The following is an 8,027-nucleotide window of genomic DNA, read 5'->3' on the forward strand; positions in this document are numbered from 1 at the left end:
CCCCAAGATTTGGGACCTTTTAAATATGTGTTGATAATGCCATGAGCTACTATTTAACTTTTCCACGAGAACTCATCTCCCGAAATGCAGTGGTTTTCAGCCTTGGCTGCACTAGAGCACCCCCAGGGAAGGGAGAGACGTCTCTCTCTCCCTCTCTCTCCCTCTCCCTCCATATCTCCTTCTCACTCTCTCCCTCTCCCTCTCCCTCTGGGGAGATGCCCGATGAGCTCAGATTCGCAGATGTCCCCCCCATCCCCTCTCTGTGCCTTGCGTGGGGTCTGGGTCTTCTCACTGTGGCCTGGGCACGGCCTTGACATTCAGACATCGGGTCCTGCATGGACACTTGTGTTTGGTCCATACTGCGTGTGGCTGCAGTCTGTGCTTCTGTAGATGGGGGCTGTGCCTGAGCCCTTCTTCTTCCCCGCAGACACCACTGGTGCTTGCCGGGCCTCGCAGGTGATGCGGGGGGCATGGGGGACAGTCCTGTGTCTCCACCTTCTTGGGCTGCAGACAGACCACATTGGTCCTGTGGTGACTGGGGTCTCCCAGGAGAACCCCACCACAGAACCGGAGAGGTGGCCCCAGAGAAGGTGGCGTACGCCTGGATCCGGGCCTCTCCAGCGAGCCATGGGCCACCTGCAGCAACAGGTTTCTCACCGTCCAGGGGCTGGGAGTTCGGGCGCCGTGGGGATGAGCTGCTGTCTGCACGGCAGACGAGTTTGTATTGTTGAGCCCGGGGAGGCCCCTTGGTGGCTCGTGGAGAGCCTGGCCGCATTTCTTCCTGACCTTAGCCTTAGAGCCCATCACGGTTCATGACGTTTCTGGTTCCAAAAGGACCTGTGTTCATAAAGACCACGTGTTAGGACAGCACCAAAGTGTCTAGAAATCCGGGCCAGGAGGAGGAAGGAGGGGGATTGGCTGTGCCCACCAGCGGCCTGAGCGCACTGCCCGCCTGCAGAGACTAGGCCCAGCGTCCAACGGGGAGGGTGTGACCCACGGTCCCCAGCGCCTTCCCTCTCTGGGTTCCAGGAGAACTGCGCGTTCCTTGGGGAGCTGGTCAGGATGCAGGCCCAGAAGTCCCACCTGTTGGGGTTCAGTACGCGTGCTGACTCCGTGCTGGAGATGAATATGGCCAAGACCAGCCAGTTGGTGGCCACTTTCCTAGGTAACCCGGCCTCCCCAAGTCCCAGTGGGGACGGTGGTCAGGCGGACCTTGACTGGACATGGTGCTGCCTGAGACCCCACTGTGTCAGCCCTTGGGGGTCGCCTTCCCGGACCCTTCATTCTGCCTCGAAGGGTGCGGGGTCGGGGACGGCTGGGGGGCCACCCCAGGGACATAGCCGTGCCTCTCCCCTCCGTCTGCAGATGAGCTGGCCCAGAAGGTGAAGCCCCTCGGGGAGCAGGAGCAGCCATGATCCTGGAGCTAAAGAAGGCTGAGTGCCAGAGGCAGGGCCTGCACTTTGACGGCCCCATCAACGCCTGGGACCTGCAGTATTACATGAACCAGGGGAGGAGACGCGCTACCACGTGGACCAGTACCTGCTCAATGAGTCCTTCCCCATGCAGGTGGTCACGCGCGGGCTGCTGGGCATCTCCCAGGAGTTGCTGGGGCTGACCTTCGACCTGGAGGAGGGCGCCAACATGTGTCATGAAGACGTGAGGCTCTACACAGTCTGGCACGCGGCCTCGGGCAAGGTCATCCATCAGCAAGTTCTACCTGGACCTCTACCCTAGGTGCGTGCGTGTGGGAACCTGTTGGCCGTGGGCCGGAGCTCCTCTGCAGAAGCTGGGCCTCACCCCACGTCCCTCCCTAGATAAGGGAAGTCCGGGCGCGTGGCCTGCTTCGGCCTGCAGCCGGGCTGCCTACAGCAGATGGGAGCCGCCAGATCGCGATCAAGGCCACGGTGGCCAACTTCACCAAGCCCACGCCCGACCCGCCCTCCCTGCTGCAGCAGGATGAGCTGGAGACCTACTTCCACGATTTCTGGCAAGCAATGCACCAGCTCTCTCCCAGGTGGATGTGGCGCGGGGCTGCAGGCAGGGGGCAGGGAGGGCCCGGGCACGCTTGGTCCTCAGGCAGTCCCTCACCAGGGGATTCTTCCGCTGATGTCACCCCGCACGTGGCAACGACCTCGGTGTCATTTCCATCATCAAACCCAACGCACTGGGCGCGTAAACAACAGAAATGGATGTCCTCCAGACTCTGGAGGCTGGAAAGATCGCGATCAAGGCCATGGTGGCCAACTTCACCAAGCCCACGCCCGACCCGCCTTCCCTGCTGCAGCAGGATGAGCTGGAGACCTACTTCTACGAGTTCTGGCAAGCAATGCACCAGCTCTGCTCCCAGGTGGATGTGGGTGCGGGGCTGCAGGCAGGGGGCAGGGAGGGCCCGGGTGCGCTTTGTCCTCAGGCAGTCCCTTACCATGGGATTCTTCCGCTGATGTCACCCCGCACGTGGCGACGACCTCGGTGTCATTTCTATCATCAAACCCAACGCACTGGGCGCATAAACAACAGAAATGGATGTCCTCCAGACTCTGGAGGCTGGAAGTCCCAGATCAAAGAGTCAGGACTGCTTCCCTGCATGTTAAATACACGTACTCAAGAGTTGCCTTTAAAAAAGACAAAAGAAGGGCTTCCCTGGTGGCGCAGGGGTTGAGAATCGCCTACCGATGCAGGGGACACGGGTTCGTGCCCCGATCCGGGAAGATCCCACATGCCGCGGAGCGGCTGGGCCCGTGAGCCGTGGCCGCTGAGCCTGCGCATCTGCAGCCTGTGCTCCGTGTCCTCCAGACTCTGGAGGCTGGAAGTCCCAGATCAAAGAGTCAGGACTGCTTCCCTGCATCTTAAATACACGTACTCAAGAGTTGCCTTTAAAAAAGACAAAAGAAAAGAAAGGAACATTGCATGCAAGTCTGATGACAGCCAGTAATGAGAACCAGAGGGAAGGCTCTGGGGCCGGGAGTGCCGTGCCCTGTGAGGCCCAGGGGCTTCTGCCAGTCTCGGTGGAGGCGCAGCAAATCCAAGTGACTTCTCCATGGGGGGGCTCCCAGCTGAGCGTCTGGGCCCAGGACCCACTGCTCCTTCGGTCTTCCTGCGGTCAGCCCTCTGTCCTGAGAGCGATGCTCTCACAGGCTGTACCGGAGCACGTTGGGACAGTTTACTGAGCTGGGCAGCCGTCACTACTGCCCTGTTTTGGAACATTCCCATCACCCCAAAACTGTCCCTCATGCCCTTACCTATCACTGTGTCCCCTCCCCAGCCTCTGACAACCAGGAACCCACTCTCTGAGTCTGTGGATCTACCTGTTCTGGACGTTTTCCCTCCGTGGGGTCACACCCTGTGTGTCCTTGTGTCGAACTTCTCTCGCTGAGCATCGTGTTCTCAGGGTGCATCCACATGGCAGCGAGTGTCAGGGTTTCACCCCTTTGCATGGCTGAGGGATGTAAAAATGACAAGAGAAAAGAAAGGAACGTTGCATACAAGTCTAGTGACAGCCTGTGATGACAACCAGAGGGAAGGCTCTGGGGCCGGGACACCATGCCCTGTGAGGCACTGGCACTGCTGCCAGTCTCGGTAGGGCACGGGCAGCACCGTCCCCCAGGAGCTGCTAGACAAGCTCATCAAGTCCTGGCAGGCCAACCCAGGTGCTGCCGGACCAAGCGAAGGGAAGGGGGCTCCCGGACCACCCGGCTGGAATGCGCGGCCAGTCCCCCGTCTCCTTCCTCCCGCACCCCAGGCCTCTTCAACATGCTCCAGATTGTGCTGCCCAAGGTGGACCAGGCCCTGCACACGCAGGCGTCCGCAGACCCAGCCCAGCAGAATGCCCCCCTCTGCCAGGAGATCCTGGGGGTTCCAGCCGCGCCAGGTAGCCAAGCACGCGCCGGGATCACCTTAGCGGTCGGTTGGCGTCTACTGCTCAGGTCAATAGGATCGTCTGGTGGTGTGTGAAGGGGGACTGACTGACGGGCTCTGGCTGAGGCGTGCTGACCATTGGCCTCTTCCTGCCTCAGTTCCTGGGCTGGTCCCTCCTGCTGTGGCCCACGGAGTCCAAGGGTGGGGTGGGCGTATCTGCACGTGCTTTCTGGAGAGCCTGGAAGAGGGAGGAGAGGGCTTCCTACCCCGGATGGAACGCGTCGACGAGGTTTGCCCGTGCATGTCAGTGCAAGACACGCGGTTCACTCCCTCGTGAGCACTTTAACCAGCCATCTCTCCATGGTGGAGGCAGAGCCCTGACTCATCCCTCGGAGCCTCGGCAGTTGACCTTGTAAGAGGTTTAGGAGTGAACCCTCGTGAGCTTCAGCGGAAAGTCGGCAAAGATTTATTTGTCCCTCCACTGAATTGCCTGCAACGTCCCGGTATCTAGAAGTGTTGAGCCAATACTCCCTCTAATGGCAGGGGACTCAGACAGGGCTGCTTTGAGGCCCCCCTCCGCTCTGAGGCAGGGGCACTGAGCGGCCAGGGGGCCCCGGCAGGAGCCTCTCCACGTGTGTCCCAGGGACCCACATTTCTGAGACCTTCGGCCACCTGGCAAGAAGCTACAACGCCCAGTCCTATGGCTACCTGGGCAGCGAGGTGTACTCCGCAGACACGTTCCACACACACTTCAAGTAGGAGGGCGGCCTGAGTGGCAAGGTGAGAGGCCGGCCTGCCGCGCAGACCATGACGGCGCTCTTTGGCCTGGGCCTAGATGCTTGTGCCGCCCGCCTGGGCCTGCCAGGCTCTGAGGGCCCTGCTCTGGACTCCCTGCTCCCCTGCCCTTTGTTCAGTCACAGCAGACGTGGCCACACCTACACCCTCAGTAAAGGCGGTGCTCAACCCTCCTGCAGCCCCGCCCCCTCTCCGCAGGTTGCCATGGGCTACAGAAGCTGCATCCTGAGCCCAGGGGGTTCTGAGGATTCCAAGGGCTGACATGATGGCCTTAAATGAGTCGCAGAAGCCTTAAGTGGGCCTGTGTGGTTGGGCTCACCTCTTATGTTTCAGTGAACTTCGTGAGAAGACAGGGCTTCAGCGGAAAGTCGGCAAAGATTTATTTGTGTCCCTCCACTGAATTGCCTGCAAGGTCCCGGTATCTAGAAGTGTTGGGCCAATACTCCCTCTTTTGGCAGGGGACTCAGACAGGGCTGCTTTGAGGCCCAACCCCCCGGTCTGAGGCAGGGGCACTGAGTGGCCAGGGGGCCCGGCAGGAGCCTCTCTGCGTGTGTCCCAGGCACCCACCTTTCTGAGACCTTTGGCCACCTGGCAGGAAGCTACAACGCCCAGTCCTATGGCTACCTGGGCAGCGAGGTGTACTCCGCAGACACGTTCCACACACACTTCAAGTAGGAGGGCAGCCTGAGTGGCAAGGTGAGAGGCCGGACTGCCGCACAGACCAAGAGGGTGCTCTTTGGCCTGAGCCTAGATGTTTGTACCGCCTGCCTGGGCCTGCCGGGCTCTGAGGGCCCTTCCCTGGACCCCCTGCTCCCCTGCCCTTTGTTCAGTCACAGCAGACTTGGCCACAACCACACCCTCAGTGAAGGCGGCGCTCCACCCTCATGCAGCCCCGCCCCCTCTCGGCAGGTTGCCATGGACTACAGAACCTGCATCCTGAGCCCAGGGGGTTCCGAGGATTCCAAGGGCAGATATGATGGCCTTAAATGAGTCGCAGAGGCCTTAAGTGGGCTTGTGTGGTTGGGCTCACCTCTTATGTTTCAGTGAACTTCGTGAGAAGACAGGGCCTGGGAGCTGCAGCCTCACAGTTGGACTCCACAGTAAGATGTGTGGGACAGACCTCAAACTGATCCAAAATATGGAGCAATACCTGTCATCTAGAGGTCTAAAAGAGAGCCACTGCAGCTAGCCCATAGGTCCAAGAAAAATAAATTCTTACTTATGTAACTGAGTTTTGGGGAGATTTGTTCCAAAGCATTATCACAGCAAGATCTGACGAATACAACATCCTCCAAATCACTGTTATGTACATGGCTGCCGCCATGCCTACATGTAAGGCAACTGTGTACTCAAACTTTGAGAATTCTTTCTTGGTCCCTCTCCAACACAATGTACATGGCTAAAGTTTCCCCAAATAACTTCACTAATGTACCACAAAGATCTCCCTAAATTTTTATTAAATGTACTGCAAAGTTCTTTCTATTCATTTGCTGTTTCTACATAGTTAAAATGTTTTTTATCAATCTAAAAGGATGGAAAATTGGACAAAACACCTTTGTGGTTAGCTGTTTTTCACAAAGGAAAATTACAAACAAAACAGGCATTTCACTGAGTGTAGCGCACTAATGCCCCTAGTGCCTCTAAATGCCAAGTAAACAAAGGCACTGAATAAATATTGAATCCTGCTCTCTCCACTTGAGAGGGAGAGCAAGCTATTCTAAAGTGGTGGAGGGATGCTCTTAGCAGCTATCTGCAACATTTTGTGAACCTGGACACTGTGTAGCTACAAAGAAACCTGTTGTTTAAGGAAACTAACTAAAGAAACTTGAAAGTCTAAAAAGAGAGAAAGAATGGGAGAATACCCTTCTCATGGTGACTCATTCACTTATTTGTTCATTTACCAAGTATTTACTACGTGTATAGTACTGTGCTGAGAACTGCACAGAACACAGAGATATACCCCCGTTCTCAGGGAGGTTAGATACCAGAGAGGGATATAAGATGTAGATGCCTTATGGCAGTTCAACATATGTCTTGTTAAACTGTTTACAAGTTCAGGGGAGAGAAAAGATCCAGAGAAGGGTCCATTTTCTTAGGAATAGGGAACTCCTTTCACAATGGAAGTGAGGAAATTGGCTGGACCATGCTTCTTGAATATAATGGTCGTCTGAATCTTGGTTCCTTCTAGCAATCTACTACTCAGACAGCGTGTAGTTCATCAAATTCAGGTCTTTCTGAAGCCAGGCTAGAAATACAAAGTGAGGTGGACGACTAAGGTAACTGACCAAAAAGGAGGAGGAAGAGGAGCAAAACAATTTCCCAATTTCATTTTTCCCCCATATTCTCTGTGCTTTATAAGGGAAAAAATATGTTGGTCTGAGTTCCTCTCATTCTTAGCCATTGTTGGTTCAAAGTCTGAGGGAAAAAAAAAAAGTAAAAACGAAAATATGGAGTCCAGAATTCCGTTAGCTCTCTTGCATGCAATAACACAACTTAAAAGGCCTTCCAAAATGAAGGGATAAACTTTTAAAAATATAGCCCAATCTTTTCAATCTAAACAAGTAAACACTAAAAATATATTTTAGAAATCCAGCAAACACTAACCACAGTCAAAGCAAAGGAAGGCTTATGGCTTACCAAATGATAGTGGCTGTCTACAAAGAGAGAGAAAGAGAATACTCCAAAATTCTATCTGACCTGGCAGAGCTCAGCACAGCTACTATTCTTCTTTCCTAAAATCAAGGCATAAAGAAATTGAATAAAACTTACCAAAATGTCACCCGCTGCCTCCAAAAGCAGATTAAAGTAGGGAGTGTCCAGAAATCAGGATAAAGAAAACTACTTAGAGAAGCCCCTTCTATCAGTGGACCACCAGGGATTATCTGGGTAATAAAATGATAATAAGCCTTTTTGTCGTCTTTTTATAATTTATACATTTAACTTTCAGTTAACATTTTAAAAATATCCAATCAGAGTGACTGACAGGCATTTCCAGAAGTATCAGTTTCTTTAATCCTCACCCTTTTACAAATGTGAAAACTGAGGCTCAGTATAGCTGTCAAGGAATTTTCCTAAATCACTGAAGCTGTACATTTGAGACCTAAGTCTAAATCAGTTTCTCATTTTATCTTGGCTATCTTCTTAAAATTCTGTTTAGGGACATGGGGAGGGGGAGGGTAATCTGGGACGAAGTGAGAGAGTGGCATGGACATATATACACTACCAAATGTAAAATAGATAGCTAGTGGAAAGAAGCCAAATAGCACAGGGAGATCAGCTCAGGGCTTTCTGACCACCTAGAGGGGTGGGAGAGGGAGGGCGGGAGGGAGATGTAAAAAGGAGGGGATATGGGGATATATATATATATATATATATAT

The 8,027-nt window shown here is 54.3% G+C and overlaps 2 pseudogenes; one reads left to right on the top strand and one right to left on the bottom strand.

The window, feature by feature from the left end:
* Positions 1-775, bottom strand: part of LOC102993753 (serine/arginine-rich splicing factor 3-like) — a 4,027-nt pseudogene extending 3,252 nt beyond the window's left edge.
* Positions 776-812: 37 nt separating this feature from the next.
* LOC102994028 (thimet oligopeptidase-like) lies at positions 813-5,640 on the top strand (annotated as a pseudogene).
* Positions 5,641-8,027: the final 2,387 nt, after the last annotated feature.

Source organism: Physeter macrocephalus, chromosome 18 (assembly GCF_002837175.3).
Source record: "Physeter macrocephalus isolate SW-GA chromosome 18, ASM283717v5, whole genome shotgun sequence".
Taxonomy (NCBI): Eukaryota; Metazoa; Chordata; class Mammalia; order Artiodactyla; family Physeteridae; genus Physeter; species Physeter macrocephalus.